Here is a 17788-nt window from a genome sequence, read left to right on the forward strand (position 1 = left end):
ACAAAAAGAAAGCGAAAGAAAGAAAGCCAAAAGGAAGGACAAGGAGACCGCTGCTCAGACCTGTCTAGCTATGGGAAAAAGAATTATCCCCAACGCAATGGAGTGTGATATATTCTTAATGCTGGAAACCCGGTTGGAATTGATTTATATTTTTCAAAGCAAAAGGGATCCGGTTCCAGACCCACAGGAGACCGAATCTTAGACTTGTCTGACTATGAGGAAAAAGAATTATCACCAACGCTATGGAAAGTGATATAATCTTAAAGCTGGAACCCCGGATGGAATTAAAATATTATTTGCAAGGCAAAAAGAGTCCGGTTCCTGGCCCTCTAGAGACCGCAGCTTGGACCGTAAAGATTTATTTATATTAATAAATATTTTAATTAATTAGAAAATTATATTTATAAATGTCTAATAATATTAGATATTTATTTATATAATTTCTGGATTAAATTAAATATTTATTAATTAAAGATTATAAGCTGTGCGGGATTAAAAGCAGTTCTAAGGGCTGGCTAAAGGACGAAAGTTTATAAACTAGCGTACTGCCGAATGTTGAATGAAGCGCAAGACAATTCAAATGTTTGTAAGACAATCAGATTGTCTTATCTTGTGACTTGATTGTCTTGCCCCCTTTGATATTTGTCTTGCCCATGGAGAATTGTCTTGCCCTTCTTTATAATTGTCTTTCTGGCTTGTTTTAGGCTTGTTAGGCAATCCAGGATTGTCTTCCCTTGCCTTGTAATTGTCTTGCCCTTCTTGTTTTGTCTTTGCAAGCTTATTTATCTTGTCTTTTATTTGTCTTACAAGTACAAATGGCTGCCTATATATATGGCACTCCATTCTTCATTTCAAATGTTCATTCTCTTTGATTTTAAAGCATTGTTAAGCTTTCAAGTTGTTCGTAACTTGCTTGTTATATCCACAGTTTTCTGTGCTTTGATCACTCGGTTGTTTTAACCACTAATCTAGAATACATTCTGTCAAATTTATTCTACAAACATTAGTGGACATTAAAACTGAACCATATTAATTTAATAACGACTTTCAAGTTTAAATAACTTTTTACTTGAACCTTGTTTATTTAATTAATTAAAATCTGATTATCCTGTTTTATCCAAATCAGATTTATTCCGCGCGAATTTTTGTGACGATTGTATTCAACCCCCCCTTATACAATCGTATCGGGACCTAACAAAAAGGCTAAAGAAAAAACATGTTAAAACATCAATCGATAGTCATGTAGCAACATCGCCTAGTCACCGTACTCTGCAAAATCGAGATCTCGCGCTTGATATGATGAATCAGGCCGCCTTTGAGAATCTTAGGATGACTTCGAAAAGAACGGACAATAACAGATGTGGCCGGAGTGCCGCGAGGTAACTATTGTTTCCAACAAATGTAAAACTCAAGTATACTGTATATTAAAATACTTGGCGATAATTGAGCTTTACTCATAATGTTACTGTTACTTGTGTCATATGATTCGGTAGTTGGAAAGGGATTTTATGGGGTGATCATTTTCCTAAGCTGCAATTAGTACAATATTAGAAATTTTGAGAGTATATATATATATATATATATATATATATATATATATATATATATAAGATTATGTAATAAGTTTAATTAATTTTGTACATAAAGAGCATGATCATATGAAACACCTAGTTAACACATCAGAATATTGTCGCAACATATTTTCTAAACCTTCCTTTCTCATCTCGGGATCAAGAAGACATGCAACACTGTAAATATAAGGAAATTCTGTAGAATATTCTATCCACTTAACTTTCATATACACAATAATATTACTTGGAAAAAGGATTTTCTTCAAATTAATGTAAAGTAGTAACAATACTAACACATTCAATAATAACATGATGTATATTTGCTTCGTAAACATAAGAAAAAATCTTAGTACTATGTGCACAACATTCAACTATATCACGTACGTTAGTTGCCAACACCTATTGAAATTATCTATTTAATCCATCCTCGTGTTGGTTTCTTAGGTTGGAATTATATAACTCGGCGATAACTAACTTATATTTTATTTCCTCATTTAGTAATTTATGAGTCGAACTCCATCTCCTGAGATAATTAATACCCCACTTCTTCCAAAATTAACTTGTTTTCTCGACACAATTTTTTGTATTTATATTTTAATGTGTGTGCTATACTACTTAACTATTTTCTTAATGGGTTTCAATATTTGAGTTATTTGTTTAAAGGGCTTTAGCCAACCAAGTCCGACTATTGAGACTGCATACTCAACTTCATTATTATCGTTTGAAAGTCAAGCTTCATTGCATGCTCTACAATAAACCATTTAAGACTAAGCATGCGACCAATATTCTTTTAGATCTTCTTTATTTTAATCTTATTTTTTCTTCTCGGCGTGTTGCATTCATATTATTATCCTGCCCCCGATTTCTTGGTCGTCAATCATGAATTTGACTAAGAAGACAACAAGTTTGTGGGATGTAATGCCCGTTCTAGGCTTGAATTTTATGTCTGAATTCTTCGATCACTATTTCTCATTTGATCAACCTTTTTCTAGCTTCGTAGTTGTTCACGATATCCTTTAATGGCTGGTCCTTCCAATTTGTGTGCTTAGAAGTAAGGTCTAAGCTTTCTTAAAGTTGTGATCAACAATGGTGGCAACTTCTAAATTTTCGAATAGTTAAACTTTGCACCATGAAAAACTTGGCGTACATAGTAAATGGGCTTCCGAACCTTGGACTCTTCATTCACAAGTTTATGGGTGGATGAGATCAAATGGACTTTTGGTTGCTCTCAGCTTGCTCTCAACGCTCGATATGCCCACAATGTGCCTACGTACCATGTATTCATAGGGATCAAGTCATACGTATTTCTAGGAGATCTAGGAAACCTAATACCAATCGAAGTAGGCCTCCTGGAGATAAGTCCACCAAGACAATGACTTATAATATAATCTTCTAAGGTCTACTGGAGTCTTCTGCTAAGGCGGTTCCAATATGCTCGGAGGGAGAGTCCTACTCCACTAAGGACTAACCTTGAAGCCCAATACCTGACTCCCAACCCATGTACATCACGGATTCGGCATTACCCCTAACTATCGGTGGTAATAATAACCGCTAATATATGTATCATGGAAGGAACCATCCTTAAGGTGTAAAGACGAGTCCTTACCCACCAGTGAGGATACCCACCAGTATGTAGAGCGGGGTCTCCTTTTAAACAATCGGTATATACGATCATACCAATCCTCTAATGAGGCTAACTTACTAGAATACAAGATCTAGACATGTGACCGTTATTCATACCATCCCGGAAGACCTTTAATAAGAATTCCGATGACCTCAAGCCCTCGCATGAGGATGACTCGGCAAAATACATGATTGAGGGTTGTAGATTACGCCGGATGGGCTCTGGGTGCCTAGGTCTTCATATCCACGGAGTGGTGATCTTTGTATTACCCGGAATGGTAAGCCTTCATAAAATATCGCAGGAAGGGTTATTTCATAGCAACAAACTCTCTCCATAAAAAGAATCTTCATCACATTTTGTCAACACAATATCCTTTTAGAGCCAACACTACACCATAAAAGGCTTATGAGCTTATCACACTGCCATCCTCGTGAATATTGCTAGATTATGTTAACCTAGCTATACCACTTCTACCCTACCATACCACAACATTATGTTTTTGATGTTAGCTTAGCCACAAATGTAATGTTGCCTTAGCTAAACATGCGTGAAGTTGCAACATTCAGGCAAATATGTTAGCTTAGGCTAGTAGAAGGTTTATATACTATTTTTTTTACATATAATTAGATATAAAAATAATTATTATCAAAAATAATTATTTTTATGAAAAATAATTATTTTTATTTAAAATAAAAATAAATAAAATTCGTGTCATCATAAAAACTAAATGTATTTCAATTCTATAAAAATATCTTTAAAAACATAATGTGAAGCGTATTTTTCCATAAATTATTTATCAAAATATTTATTTATAAGAAATAAACTAATAAGACAAGACCGGTGTTCTAAAATTCGGCGATTAATCATTGTTCGGGCGGGTTCTGTCTCGATTAAGTGTTAATCGGGTCAAAAATCGTTTTTTGAAATGGATTAATCGATCCAAAATCGGTAAAAAGTCGGTCAATTATAAATATTATTATTTTTGTTTTTTTATAAAATTGAAAATTTAAAATTAATTGAACTAAAAATTAAAATTAAAATTAAAGACAAACCTCCACTTATAGTAGGACAGAAGAGAACACATGCATGCAGAACAGACTAGAACATAAGCTTAAACACCCTGAGACATGACTCCTAATGCTAAATATTGATGAACTACAATAGAAGGAAACTTGCAACTAAAGACACTTAAACATGATCAACTGGAGACACTTAAAACACGAGCAACTGGAACGGAGGGAACTAAGCAGCACAACCAACCCTTATCGTCACCCAGTCATCATCACTGGATTATCTCTTTTCTCTTCTTCCTCAATCTTATCCTCATAAATGAGGTCATGAATCTCCATCTCGCCCGGGATCTCAGCATGCTGCACTCCATGAATCCCAGCAGTGTTCATGAACTGAGCTGCGTGTCCTGGGCCATTTGGGGCACCCCACCCTTCCTCTAAAGCTTGATCAAGCAGTTCCATCTCAAATTCATCCATTGGAACTTCTTGGTATCTAGGGTCATAGAATCCCAAACCTATGTCCATATCAATCAATTCCGCCGCTCTTCCCAGAGGCTCAAAGAACAGGATGAGACGAAAAAAGAGATCCGCACCCAGTAGTGCCAAGTATGCAGTCACCCTGTTTCGTCGTGGGTAAACATACCCAATCTTACACTTCCAGGAGTTATCCTTCTTCAGGATCATGAGCTGTTGGATTATGTTCCTTGCTTCAGTTGAGATACCATTATGTTGAAACTTGAGCAGCCCGAACGCCTCCAAATTGTCTGTTTCAATGATGATGTTCTTGCATGATTCCTCATAAGCCCTCTTCATGCCGATGTGAATGGCAGCTACTGGTTTTCTACAGAATTCATGTTAGGGATAGTGCCTGCAATTTCACTCAACAGACTACCATTTGCCCTACGGATGATGATGCCCAGCCCAATTGTATTTCTGTTTGCTGCGGGAATGGGAAGAGTGGCTCTGTGGACATTCACTTTGACAAAACCAACTAGAGGGGGGATCTAGTGGATATCCATACTTGTGAGAAGAAAAGAAAGGTGAAGAGAAATAGTTGAGAGGAGATGAGGTGCAGTAAGGAAGGGGTGCTGTCAATTTATACTCCCAGACTCCAGGTACGCATGCTAGGGTTTCTATTCCCCATGCGTTGGATGATGGCAAAGCGCGGTGATTCATGCTACAACCAACGACGGCTTCATGTCCCTCTCGCAGCTTCCCACAAAAAGTTTATCTGGGAAACTCAACCCATGCAAAAGACGTACCAACAGAAGTCATTATGACTATTATTCCTCTATAACCTACCTACAGCATTTCTTCGAATTTTTTTTAGGCTATAATTAGAAGAAACCTTCTATTATACTGCATTTTTTTAGCCCGTGATTTGCCAGCATATCAGCTTCTCCATTCCAGGCCCTATTTATTTTACAAGCCCAAATATTTCTTAATGCAGCCCCTTGGAATTCTTGGCCCAGCCCCGCTGCTCTTAGAGCAACTCCAATGCAATGCTATACTTGGTTCTATTGCTATATTATAGCATTAAAAGCAAAAAAACTCAACTCCAAAGGAGTGCTATATTTGGATGCATCCATGCATATATGCATCCTTGGTTCTATATTTGAAACCAAGGATGGATCCATCCATGTTGCCACATCATCTTAACATTGGAGATATTTAATAAAATTTATAGAAGTTAGGTAAAAGTTAATGAGTTGGTTAAACTAGCTTTATAGCCCGTGCGAGGCACGGGCATGCTCTAATTTAATTTATTACAAATTTTCAATGTAAATCGAGAGATAATTTGTTTTTTGAGCGTTAGCTTCCTCCATACCATATAGTATAGTGTCATTTACCTTTCGAAACACAACAAATACGTTCTTATTTTAGAATTGTATTTTCTTTTTGATGATTGAGGACCGCACCTTACAGGAATTTTATAAATTTAAACAAAAAAAATATAAGATAAAAGAACTCTCATGCCCAAATAAAAGATTTCTCCAAACACACTCCAATAAATAAACACAATGAAAATCTATAAAATAATTAAAGTCCAAGCAAACTTACGTGGCATAGAAAATAATAAAACAAATCCTATTAGAAGTTGCCACAAACCAGGAGCAAGATAATAAAAAGCACAAATTGCACCTAGAGAAGGCCAACTTCGAATGAAACCTACTCACAAACAATTCCAACTCACAAGCACAAATATTACGCCGAGGAAAATTACAAATCAATCTGTGTAACCAGAAAATAACGCCTCTGAAATTTAAAACCTCAAAACAACCTCACCACTTAGACAAAGAACAATCTCCGAGATCAGACCTTACAAGCAAATTTCTTAGGAAGCAACACAGAAATTTCCACATTTTAAAAACCCTGCATTAGCAGACCCAAAGCCCTTCTGTAAAACCCTCACCAAATAAACAAATCAAGCTTTGATCTTACTGTACTATTTACCTGCAGACTACTTTAAGAAATAACAATTCCACATATATTGGAACACCACATATGAATGCCCCCTGAGCCCACACCTCTGCAGAATTTATCCTCAATTAATCCACCCCTATGTGCACCAAATGCCCCCCTCAACTTATGCATAAACCCCTGTTGGCCAGCAACAAACAACTTTTGACAAGAAATTTTACAATAATTTCATGGCGGAGGGGAACCATTACAATATCCTATTAGATAAGATCTCATTTACATTACATTATTTAACATTATAAATTTAACGGGTAAAAACTCGCTGCATATCCGTTATCAAGGCAAAAAATTAGTAACAGCAATACTATAAAAATCTGGAGGAGTCTTACAGAAGCCAAACTATAGACCACCTCAAGAGGGCATCAAATTTTCATCCATTCTAATCTTCAAGCCTGGTCCTCCTACGAGGTGCTGCTGTTGTGTCCTCGTTCCGTTCTTTCTCCTCACTACTATCCTCCCCATTGTTTGAGGCCTCGGTTACTTCTTCCTTCTCCGGTTTTACACTGACCTTTGGTGTTGCCTGTAATCATGTACAAGTTGCCCGGTAGTGAGAAATCTCCAAATTAAATAGAAGCACTAAACTACTATAGAAAAGTTTATAAACTCAGGTTTCTCTCGGCCGAATAGAAGTTTTATCAAAGCAGTGAAAATAACCACGACAATGGATACAAGCACACCAATTGTAATGTTTGGTTGCCTTTCTGCTTTCTCAATGAGATCCTTCAAGACAAAGTTTAGTAGCAATATGTTAGTGACAGACAATGTTAGGTACTTTCGACCCGGTGTACTGCAGTACAAAATAAGATTTGCACGAGAACTTACCAAAATTTTGAATTTGTGATTCTGCAAGACATGAATGTCTGCACTCTGCAGTCTTGTAGAGTTGGTCATGATATTACACCTAAAGGAATAAGCCACGAGAATCTACACCTAAAGAAAAAAAGAAATGCAAAACACTAAATAGATTAATTACCTGAAAACCTTTCAGACTATCTGAAACACAGCTTGTTTCTTCCTCGGCCTTCTGTTTCCCTTTCTTAACATCAAATTTTGGCTTCCATGCGGTCTGTCTGTATGATTCTGCAACCTTTTCGTCATTTGCTATCAATATATTATCAAACAATATAACATCTTGAATTTGTTCGAATTTCAATGCCAATAGCAGCAATAGGCTCAAAATCAGGTTCATCGAGCTCAAAGTATGCAGGGTTCGTAATTTGCTGAGGCTTCCATATAATAGCATCAAGTTTAATCTATATACAGCTTCATTTATATAATTCGACCAAAATTGGATACTTAAAAGATTTAAAACATTATCCTGTTTTTACAAAAATCTGAACATCAAAGACAAGGCGTGAAACCTGACGAGCAAGTAGAATATGTTCCTTTGTTTGAGGCATTGGCCCATCTGGAGCGGATACAACCAAGATACCTCCCTCCATTTCCACTGCTCCAGCAATCATGTTCTACAATTTCAGTATTTCATATACAATTCTTTGCCATGGTAGGTTCAAATACTTAAGTTATGGAATGGACAATGCCAATGTGCAACAATGTCTTGGTTCTGAGAAAGTACCTAGAGAAGTCATACCAAACTTGATTATGATATTATCCAGCAAGCCTTAATATAAGTGAACTAATAATGATAAACACAAATGATCGGGAAAACTGGTCATTAGCTATCACTCTGGACCATTTATTCTAGCAGAAGAAGAGTAATCTCAGAGTAGTTCAATAGTTGGTCATTAACTATGCTTTATATTTTACAAAACAATGTGCAGTTGTGCTCTACTACACCTATGAGTCGTAGTTATATTTTACCGACCGATATAGAGTTGTAGAGAAACATATAGTTTATAATGAATGAAAGTGGTTTCTATCTAAATAAATGTGAAATATTGAACATATAGACTCCACATTTTGTTGCTTTCTTGACTAATTTTGATATATTTATATTCAAAATTTTCAGATATTGTATCCTGTCATCAACACATGAGACTATGAGGGAACATGCCAGAAAATTATTTTAAGAGCAAGACAACTGAATATATATGCCTTCCAAAGTTTTAAAAATATGTACATGGAGAAGAAAGGAACATAAACTGGTCTAAAATTTCTATATAACTTTCAAAGTTTTACTAAGTGTCTAAGTGGGAGCTTAGCAGATAAATAATTATCTGCAAACACAAACAATAGGACTAAAGGCCAAATATCATCTAGCAAAAAATGATAATAATCTTTATTCTTGAAGTGCATTAGACTATCAGGCAGAAGATTTAACTCCAAAATTGACAAATGCAAGTCTTATCATTTAAACAGTAGGGAGAATGACATACATAGATGAGACACGAACGACTTAATATAAGTTTGACTAAGTTTTAGGAATATTACATCTGATTATATAGCAGTAAAAACAGAGAGAGAACAGCCACACAGGACAATACCATTGCAACCATCCAACCTACTACTCTAACCGACATACCAGAATGTCCAAAGGGAGAGCTGGTGCATAGATAAATAATTGGCACGCAAGTTTGCGGACCTCCTGAATGAGGAGCAGACAACTATATTGTTTTGGGGAACGACCGTGCAGGAATTCCACCTCCGTAAGATAGACCAGATGAATCAGTAGATCCGTAATGAGATGGCCCACCCACATTCAAAGACTAATATGCCAGTATTATAAATATTCTTTAATCTTGTAGACTTATACACCTGTAGTTAAATTTTAAATATATAGAGTTTGGTTCAAAGGAGAACCACAAGAGGTGTTTGGTGGGATAAAATTTGTAGAACACGATACGAAATAGCTATATACATTGTTCTCACAATTCTCCTAATCCCATTTATACCTTATCCTAATTGTACAGGGTGAAATTAGACATGTCCACTGGAACAAAATTTGTAACAACCACCAACGAAATAAAAAAAATGCATAATTTTAATAAATAAATATATAAACCTTGAGCTCTATTTTAGAAGGATGATTAAATCGACAAGTAGCACCATAACCGCACATTCCGGTCCTGAGATAATATAAGCAATTCAGTTCACCGGGACGATCCGGAAAATGCTTGAATCATCATTACCAACATCGTCCTCTTTCTCACTAACTCTCAGTCTCCTCATAGCTTCTGTAGTAACATATAGCAACCCATTCGTAAGAACTAAGAAGTAAGAATTATATGCATGATTACATGTATTTAAATATAAAGTATGAAAAAGGAAGCTTACAAAATGTCAAGACTCAAGAGGATCGATTGGGTGAAACATTTTATCAAACACCTTGTTCTTCCTCCAAAATGAATAGAATTGGTTGTAAATTAGTGGTGAATCCGATGACAATAATAACACCCGCTAGTCGCCCCTTTCATCTTCTAAAGCTCGCACATCATGGTGACACACAAACACAAAATGCCTCATAACATAATAGATGTCGAATCAAAACATCAAGATATATCTCGTTTATAGTCCACCAAGGTATTGCACGAGATGGGATTGAAGAGAGGATGCGAAGGGTTGTAGGCAGGTGCATCAAACATTCACACAGAATAAGGGGACAGAAGAGGAAAAGTTAAAAGATAGAGCAGAGCAGTGTATAATGTACTGTATATGCATAAGCAGGGTAAAAGTGTAATTTCACATGATTTAATTGGCTCCTCAAAAACCCATGTTGCAGTATTATATATATAATAGATTTGAAACTAGCTATAGAACTTAGCATTGGAGTGCAAGTTTTATTTTAGCACCAAAAAACACTTTTTGGTGCTATATTATAGCAATAGCAATAGATATATAGCATCTAGCATTGGACTTGCTCTTAACCCAGAACCATTCACTTTTGCTTCCTCAAATTTTTTAACTGCATGAATAGAATCTGAACATAGTACGCTGCATTTCTCAGGCCACCTTTCCAAAATTTTCAGACCCACATATTTCATGGCCTCGATTTCGAAGTCCAAAGCGGTATATATGTCCGATACAAGGGCCATAGAGAATAAAAGTAATCTCTTGATGTCTGTTAATTACTAAACCCCCCATCCCCCATGTGATTAAACCATCTGCCTTACGTACGCTTGCACCATTGGTAAAAGCGATAATTTCATATTTGTGGAAGAGCATGGACATAAACCGCTCCTTGCCTTGTCTCTGGAAATTGTACGTAGTAGCTTTTGGATCAGAAGACCACATATTAGCTGAATTTTGAGGAATAACCTGTGCTAATTTGCACCAATCAAAAGCTCGCTTTTTTGCCTGAAAGGGGATTTCATGGGCATCTGACTTGTTTTTGTTGAAAATCCTGTTGTTCGTTCTAAACAAATTGACCATAGAACAGCTGAGATAGAAATTTCCCATGCTTGTTTGCCTTTTGCGTCCGTCACCAGCTTCAATAAGAATTCCAGCAAACTTGTAGGAGTACTATGGAATTGTATCCTTATACCCCACCATATACTGAAATTTGCCCATATAATGACCCCTCCTTGGCACTTCCAAAAGATATGGTCCTGATCTTCTATTTCTTGATTACACCAGTTGCAAAGACCATTGTCCACATGCATTCTAAAATGTAAAGCATAATGTAACGTAAATGTAATTACGATAACTCAACACAACAAAAGACAGGAAACAATACGTAAGTATAATACAGGAATCTACAGGTTGGAGATTCGATACGAACAGACAAAGACAATCAAGATATCTGAGACGAGCATCCGTCCACTGAAAGAAGTTCATTAATATGTTCAAGCCTCAGTGAAGAATAAAGTTCAATATGTTTCTGCTATCAAGATTGACTGAAGATCAAGTATCAAAGACCAGAAGATTCCAGTATATTTAATTTGATTATTTATAATCAAATCTATCGAAGCAACATCTAACCCGGAATGACTGATCAAGTATGTTATCAAGCAAAAGGATTCAAGGAATTATTTCAGTTCGAGTCGTTCGTGAACCAGACCAGTGCACAGGACGTCAGAACATACGAAAGTATTAAGTGAATTCGGTCAACGAATTAATTGATCAAGTCAATCGAGCTGCTCCAGAAAATTGTCAAAGAACTTATTAATATATATCTGTATATATATGTATTAATTGTGAATTACTTGAAATTTAATAATTCAAGAAATTTATTAAACACAATTAATTATACATATATATATATATATATATATATATATATATATTAAATAAGTAATGCTGGAATGTGATTCATGAAATTTTCTAAGTACTCCACTACACCAATACACTGAGAAGGCGCAAGATTTGACCAAATAAAAGTCAAAAATCGCGCTACTTACAGAGAAGACAGTGGGAGCGCAATGTTTGACTTCAGTCAATGCGCAAGTTTTCTTAAGGGAACTTTTTTCTAAGTGTTTATACTGGGAGTATGGCACTTGGAGAAGTCAAGCGCAACATTTGACCATTCCTGGTCAATAGTTGCGCCTCTGACTATATCAAACTCAGTTGGCGCAATCTTAAATATGTGAAAATATTTCTAAGTCATCTGGTGAACTCACATACACTGAAGGGCGCAACTAGTCAAAGCGCAAAGTTTGACCAGAGAGTTGCTATTGGTGTTTAACTTAGAATTATTTTCTAAGTTATACATTCTCAGGGATATATTGATCTGGGCGCCATCTTTGACCACATGGGGCGCCAACTTTGACTCCTTGACAACAGGCGCATCTTTGGTAAATATATGGAGTTAGAATTATTTTGGTGAAACGAATCCGTCCTGGACGAACTCGTTAACCATGGTTAGTTGTTGAAAAGTCTATAAATAGAGCTTGGAGTTTTCATTTGAAAACCAACTACACACTTTGTAAAGTGCACACACTATACACATTCTCGAGAGCAAAAGTTAGAATATCATTTTAGTCGAGAGTTTGTATTAGAGTGGATTGTAGTCTCTGCAGCCGACACTTGTGTTGGAATTTGTAGCACCCGAGGATTATTTCTAATACAAGAATATTCCCCGACTTGCTGGAGTTATTTATTTACGATTGATTTAACATGGACTGAAACAAAGATTATCCGCAATTAAATTAAATCGAAGAAATTGGTAAGACGTATTCAACCCCCCCTTCTACGTCTGATTGGACCTAACAATTGGTATCAGAGCTTAGCTGATCGATATACAGATCTGAGATCCGTAACCAATCTGAAAAGCTAGCTGTCCGTACAATCGTAATTTTATCTGATAACAATGTCGACACACAAGTTAGGAATCAAAGTACCTCCATTTGACAAAGATGACTACAACAACTGGAAGATGAAGATGTTGCTGTACATCAGAGTTGCTAATCCCATGTTCATTGGGATTCTGGAAAATGGTCCATTTGTGCCTATGAAGATTATTCCTGAATCTGTTGAAAATGGTGTTCGTATTCCACAGAAGTCTGTTCCCAAAGAGAAAAGTGAATACACTGACACTGATAAGGAATATGTTGCACAGGATCATAATCTGCAACTCATAATTGTTGAATCAATGACCAAGACAATGACACATCTGATACTAAGTCTGAAAACTTCAAAGCAGATGTGGGACACAATTGAGGCATTAATGGAGGGATCTGAAGAAGTCAGGGAAAACAGATACGATATGCTAATTGCCAGATATGAAGCATTTCAGGCAATACTTGGAGAGAACATTTCTCAAATCTATGAGAGGTTCATGTTGTTACTGAATGAACTCACCCTGCATGGAAAGACTTATCCACAGAAAGAGATAAACAGAAAGTTCTCATTTGTGATGCCACCCCATCTAGTTGTTAAGACAGAGACCATCCGGGAAAGAAGCGACTTCAGGACTATGACTTTGGAAAAGCTGTTTGGAAAACTGAAGACGTTTGAGATGGAACTTGAACAGAGAAAGATTATATATGGTGGTGGATCAACAGAATCCAAGAGTATGGCCTTACAGAAGACCACTGCACTTATTGCTGATCAACCATACTTTGGTTATCAACAATTAGTTGAATATGGTATCAATGATCACACTGTTGCTCAGAGTGATTGTTCATCCATCAAAGCTGACTATCCTTCTACCATTACTGAGATTGTAGAAGCTGAAGTTGATGAAGTTTCTGATGAACCGGAGGATGAGTTTTACACTCAAGAAGAGCTGGAGCAGCTGAAAGATAAGTCAATGGCTTATATGGCTGCAAGGTTCAAGCATATCAAGTTCAGGAAGAACCCCCGGTACAAGAAAACTTCAGGGAACAAGTTTCAGGGTAAAGGAGGATACTCAGGCTCAGGGTCAAAGAGTACTGGCAGTTTCAAACCAAACATGTATGACAAGAGCAAGGTCAGATGCTACAACTGCAATGACTTAGGGCACTTTGCAACAGAGTGCAGGAAACCCAAAGCAGCTCCTGTCAGAAACAACTCATATGATAAGAAGAATTCTTATGAGGATCTGAAGAAAGAAAATGAGAAGCTAAAAGCTAAGTTGGAAGCAATGGTGGCCAAGCACAAAGGAAGGGCTTACATTGCTGAGGGAAAAAGCTGGGATGACACAGATTCTGATGATGAACCTGTCCAGAGCAATTATGCATTTGCACTAATGGCTGACACTGTCGAGGAATCTCCATCTCAGGTATCTCCTGAAATTTCTGTTGATGACATGACTACTACTGATTATAAAAAGACTATAAATGAACTAGGTCAAGAGATGTATAACTTGCACACTAGTTTATTAGCTTCAGAATCAGATAACTGTAGTCTTTCTCTAAAGATAGCTAAACTTGAAGAAAGAGTAGATGAATTAGCTTTAGAGAAACTCATAAACACTAACCTTAAAGATAGAATTGAATATCTAGAGAATAAGGAGAAGTGTAGTGCAGAAATTGAGGAATCCCTTAGGTCTCAGATTGCTGACCTAGAAACTAAGCTTAGGGCCTATCAGAATTCTGCTTTTCTACAGAAAGAGATCTTGGATAGTCAAAGGGTTGATAAGAAGGTTGCTATTGGCCTTGACTATAGTTCTTTGGAAAGAGCTAAAAGAAAGAAGAGAAAAGAGAATGAAGGCATATTTGTTTCAGCAGGAACTGAGAATGCTCCTGAAGGAACAAATATACCTAAAATTCTGAAGAACACCAAGACCCCTATCTTTAGAATGGCACAAACAGAACCTCTGATAGAAGAAGACCTTGTCATCAAGGAAGAGTTGAAAAATGAGGAAGTTGTTAAGCCTCAAGTAAAACAGGAATCACCAGATGTACCTTCTAATTCCCATGTCAGAGATGACTCAGATAAAACTGGATTAGGAAGTACTAGTTCCAACAAAAAGAAGAACAACAAGAATGGCAAGTTAGATTCTAAGGACACCAATTCTAGGAATTCTAATGCTAGAAAGGTTTGTAATAATTGCAATTCTACTAATCATCTTACTCATGCATGTAAAGTGATTAAAGTAGATAATTCTGTTTCTAGCATGCCTAATACTGTTAACATGAATGCTGTTCATTTGCCATGTGGTAGAGTAGGTTGCATGCTATGTGCTATGAATATGATGTCTGCATGCTTTACCATGTTGAATGCATCCTTTTCTGCACCATCTACCATGAATATGAATATGCCTGCACCTTCTGTTGCCCCTGTGGCAAAGACTGCTAGTCCTTCTAAGAAGAAGGAAACTCCCAACTCCAAGTCTAAAAGCACTTCTGCTAAGACTAAAAAGGAGAAGAGTCCAGTCACCCCTGAACAAGCAAATGTTAAACCAGTTTCTGTTGATAATCCTGTTTCTACTAAATCACCTGGACCCAAGAACGTCTGGGTACCAAAGAAAGTTTAATCCATTTGTGAATGCAGGGCACAGGAAGGAAAAGTAAAGTTGTATGGGTTCTTGATAGTGGTTGTTCAAGACACATGACTGGAGAAAAGTCCCTGCTCACAGATGTGGTGATGAGAACCGGCCCAATTGTAATCTTTGGAGATGACAGCAAAGGTTTTACAACGGGATATGGTAAGCTGAAAGTTGGAAATGTCATCATTGAAGATATCTCTCTGGTGGAAGGACTCAAGCACAACTTACTGAGTATCAGTCAGTTCTGTGACAAAGGATACGACGTAATCTTTCAGAAGGAAGTTTGCTTAATCCAGAACCGGAAGAACAAGGATCTTACACTCCGTGGTGTAAGAAAATCAAGTTTGTTTATAGCCGACATAGACTCAGCAAGTAAGGGGGAGGTCAAGTGTTTCTACACCAAGGCCTCTGCTGATGATAGTTGGTTATGGCATCGGAAGCTCTCACACTTGAACTTTAAGACTATGAACTCTTTAGTCAAAAGGGAACTTGTGAGAGGATTGCCACAGAAAGAATTCTGTCAAGAAGGACTCTGTGATGCATGTGAAAAAGGGAAGTCAAAGAAAGCATCACACAGGAGCAAAGGCATGACTGACATTGGTTCACCCCTTCAACTGATTCATATGGATCTGTTTGGACCAGTCAACATTCCTTCTATATCAAGGAAAAGATATGCTCTTGTGATCGTCGATGACTACTCAAAATACACATGGATATTATTCTTACATTCAAAGGATGAAGCAGCACTCGTCATCATTGATCATATCAAGAAGATTGAAAAGGAAGCAGATCTGCCAGTAAGGGCAATCAGATCAGATAATGGAACAGAATTTCGTAATGCTGTTCTTAATGACTTCTGTACTGATAAGGGCATCTCTCGTCAGTATTCAGCTCCAAGGACTCCACAACAAAATGGTGTCGTAGAAAAGAAGAACAGAACCTTGATTGAAGCAGCAAGGACTATGATTAGTCAATCAAGACTTCCAATCTATTTCTGGGCTGAAGCTGTAAGCACTGCTTGCTACACTCAAAATCGTACCCTGATTAACAAGGATTTGGATAAGACTCCTTATGAAGTAATGGCCAACAGAAAACCATCACTGAGTTACTTTCATGTGTTTGGTGCAAAATGCTTTGTGTTAAAAGAAGAGCATTTGGGAAAGTTTGATGCCAAAGCTGAAGAAGGCATATTTCTGGGTTATTCTTTGGAGTCTAAGGCCTACAGGGTTTATCTGATCAATGACGACAAGCTGATTGAAAGCATCAATGTAAGATTTGATGATACCAGACTCCCAAGTCTTCAAAAGGAAAAAGAATCTGATTCTCTGGAGTTTGAGAATTTAGAAGACATCTACTTAGGAGAAGATGAACCTGAAGCTGATATAAGAGATCCTAATGCAAATGAAGAGAATGCTGATCCTGAACCATCTAGAGGAAGTATTGGCAACAATACAAATGATCATCATGGTCACAGTGGTCAAAGTGGAGGATCATCAAATAGAATCTACATCAGCTCAGGGGGAGTAAGTCAAAGTGGATCCACTAGTCATCACACTCAACACAACTATGATTTTGGTGAATCATCAAGATTGAATCTGCCAAGACAAAGGGTATGGAGTAGAGACCATCCTGTTGAACAAATCATTGGTGATCCAGACACAGGAGTGCAGACTAGAAGAGCAACTCAGAATGAATGCAACTTTGCTGGATTCTTGTCTCAGACAGAACCAAAGAAAGTTGAAGAGGCTCTAAGTGATCCAGATTGGGTATCTGCAATGCAGGAAGAACTCAATCAATTCGAAAGGCAGAAAGTATGGAAGCTGGTGCCAAGACCTAAAGCAAAATCTATAGTTGGCACTAGATGGGTTTTTAGAAACAAACTGGATGAAGATGGTATTGTTACGAGGAATAAGGCAAGACTGGTTGCAAAGGGTTACTCACAAGAAGAAGGAATTGATTATGATGAAACCTACGCTCCAGTTGCTAGGCTTGAAGCAATCAGGATGTTCTTAGCATTTGCTGCACACTCCAACTTCAAAGTATATCAGATGGATGTGAAAAGTGCATTCCTGAATGGTGATCTGGAAGAGGAAGTCTATGTTGAACAACCCCCTGGGTTTGAAGACAAGGAATTTGAAGACTTCGTATACTTTCTCTTCAAAGCACTTTATGGCCTGAAGCAAGCCCCTCGAACTTGGTATGACACTCTTTCCAAGTTCTTACTTGAAAATGGTTTCACCAGAGGTATCATCGATAAAACTCTTTTCCATAAAAAGCATAAGGATGATATAATTCT

General features: G+C 37.1%; 1 long non-coding RNA gene across 1 annotated transcript; it reads right to left on the reverse strand.

Annotated features, from left to right (window-relative positions):
- Positions 1-6454: 6454 nt before the first annotated feature.
- Positions 6455-8816, reverse strand: LOC135152949 (uncharacterized). The gene is made up of 3 exons (XR_010292315.1): positions 7509-8816; positions 6660-7406; positions 6455-6578 (listed from the first exon to the last, which is right to left on the reverse strand). It is a non-coding gene; the product is annotated as an uncharacterized LOC135152949 (long non-coding RNA).
- Between the last annotated feature and the right edge of the window lie 8972 nt (positions 8817-17788).

The sequence above is a fragment of the Daucus carota genome, chromosome 5, assembly GCF_001625215.2.
Source record: "Daucus carota subsp. sativus chromosome 5, DH1 v3.0, whole genome shotgun sequence".
NCBI lineage: Eukaryota > Viridiplantae > Streptophyta > Magnoliopsida > Apiales > Apiaceae > Daucus > Daucus carota.